The sequence below is a fragment of the Corvus brachyrhynchos genome, unplaced genomic scaffold (assembly GCF_000691975.1).
Source record: "Corvus brachyrhynchos isolate BGI_N302 unplaced genomic scaffold, ASM69197v1 scaffold18, whole genome shotgun sequence".
Classification (NCBI taxonomy): Eukaryota; Metazoa; Chordata; class Aves; order Passeriformes; family Corvidae; genus Corvus; species Corvus brachyrhynchos.
The window spans coordinates 148,196-150,882 of record NW_008246064.1 but is presented as its reverse complement, the minus strand read 5'-3'; positions in this window follow the sequence as shown (position 1 = coordinate 150,882).

Genomic DNA, 2,687 nt, shown 5'->3' with positions numbered 1-2,687 from the left:
GCCTTAGGTTTGCTTTCCTCTGGATTCCAGGCCTGGAATGTTCCATGCTCCCTGCCCATGGGATTGGATGAATTTTAAGGTCCCTTCCCGAAAGAAATCCGGGATTTTCCAAGGTTTAATAAAGCAGGAATTTCAATCCACGTCATGACAGAATTCCCAAATTTCTGCCCGGAGGGCTGGGAATGGCGGAGCTCTCCCGGAATCTTCCAGCAGGGTGGGCAAAGTCCCCCTCTGTATCCAAGCTCTCTTCCAGGAGCTTGGAGCTCCTTCACCCCTCTGGAATGACGCTGGATCCACCCAATTGGAAAAACCCAATCCCTCAGCTTTCCATCCTTGGCAAACCAGGAATTCTCCATTAAAAACCAAAGAGCTGCTTGCAATTCCCTGCCCATGGAATGGGATGACCCCGAAGGTCCTTCCCAGCAAAGTATTCCATGAAATAAGCCGGAGAAGCGGCAGAGAATTCTCGGGGGGAATGCCGGCCCAGCATCCCTACCCCATCTCCAGGGCAGGCTCCGTGTCACTCCTCATTTCCATGCATCCCATCCCAAAGCTCTGGCAAATCCAGCCGGAGCAGGGAGCAGCTGGAATTCCAGGAGATGAAAGGAGCCCGGGATGGGGTTCGGGATGCGGAGGAGCCTTTAATCCCTTTTTTATGGAGAGGGAGAAAAAGGGGAAATGATGGAAAATCCCTGTGGCCATCGCCATGGAGATGGGAATGGCAGGGGAGACGCCGGAGCAGCGGGAGAATCCAATCCCAGCAATTTTCTGCCGGATTTTTGTAGGAATTAACCCTTCCCTGGGAAAATCCTGGCAGGAAACAGGGAGGTCGTAGCCAAGGAAAAGAAGGCAAAGTCGTTGGAATGGTTGGCTTTTCCAAGATTTTGCCTCCACTGGTGATGGGGAAAGAGGGGCTGAGGCATGGAATCCTGGAATTATCGAGGTTGGAAAAGCCTCGGAGATGGAGCCCGACCACTCCCGGCCCTTCCCAGGCCAGCCCTGATCCGTGTCCCCAGGGGCTGCATCCACAGGGATTCCAATCCCTCCGGGAATGGGGATTCCAGCCCTGCCCTGGGCAGCATCCCAAATATTCCAGAGGCTGCCCTGGCAGTTCAGGAACACGTGGAGAGGGTGAGGCCAGGGAAGAGCTTCCCGTGGATGTCATGGGAATGCTGAGGAATTCACCTGGAAAAGAGGTGGATCCAGGGAGACCTTGGAGCTTTTTCAGGGCCCAAAGGGGCTCCAGGAGAGCTGCAGAGGGACTGGGGCCAAGGATGGAGGGACAGGACACAGGGAATGGCTTCCCACTGGAAAATGGGAGATTGGGGTGGGACCTTGGGAAGGAATTCTGGGCTGGGAGGGTGGGGAGGGGCTGGGCTGGAATTGCCAGAGCAGCTGGGGCTGCCCCTGGATCCCTGGCAGTGCCCAAGGCCAGGCTGGAGCAGCCTGGGATAGCGGGAAGTGTCCCTGCCCATGGAATGATCCTTAAGGTCTCTTCCCAGCCAAACATCCCAGGATTCCCTGATTTCTGGTCCCAAGCCTCTCTCCCTTCCCATCCAGTCATTCCCGCTGGCGTCACACATTCCCACGGATCCCCTTTCCCACCCTGCCAGGTCCCCTTGCCACTTCCCGCCCTTCCTTCCCAAGTTCTGCTGCTCAGGCCGGACACAGATCCCACAGAAACCCAGGAAGGCTCGTTCCACATTTTCCCAGCTGCTCCATCAGTTCCCAACGCTGCCATTGTAGGAACGGGAAAGGGAAAAAAAATTCCCTGAAACCCTAAAAGTGGCAGGGAAAGGGAAGTGGATCCAAAGGTCCATTCCAGATTTTCCCGGGATCCTGTGAAACCTCGCTGCTCCCAATCCCACCCAGGCCCCTTTCCCTGCCATCCCAGCTCATCCAGCGGCACCTCGCCCATGGAATGCTTCCCCTCCTTCCCACACCGGGTTATTCCAAGAGCTGGATCAAAGGGATCCAGCAGCATCCAAGAGAACTCCTCTGCTCCCAAATCCATGGCTAAAAATAAGCCGTGGGAAAAGGCCTCGGCTCCTCGGGAAGAAGGAGGATCTCCAGCCAGGCTTCTCCCATTCCCTGCTTCCCCAGGCTTTATCCACAGGAAAAGCCCATCCAGTGTTTTCCTACTTTTTTCCTCCTGAAGCCCAAAATATTTGGGATCATCCCTCGGACACCCCCAGCCCCATTCCAGACCCACTGCATCCCATATCCCAAATAACTCGGGATCCCCTGACTCTCCCCCAAAACCCCCATTCCAGACGCTCTGGGACCCCCCAAATCCTTAAATCCCGTCCCACCATATCCCAAATAACTGAGGATCCACGTGGGATCCCCTGACACCCCCAGCCCCACTCCAGACTCTCTGTGATCCCATAACCCTCAGCCCTATTCCCGACCCTCTGCATCCCATATCCCAAATAACTCGGGATCCATGTGGAATGTCCTGACTCCCCCCCAACACCCCCACAGCCCCATTCCAGACCCTCTGGGACCCCCCAAACCCTTAAATCCCGTCCCACCACATCCCAAATATCTGAGGATCCACGTGGGATCCCCTGACACCCCCAGCCCCATTCCAGATCCTCTGGGACCCCCCAAACCCTTAAATCCCGTCCCACCGTATCCCAAATCCCCCGGGCTCCTCTGGCTCTCCCCCAGCACCCCCAGGCCTC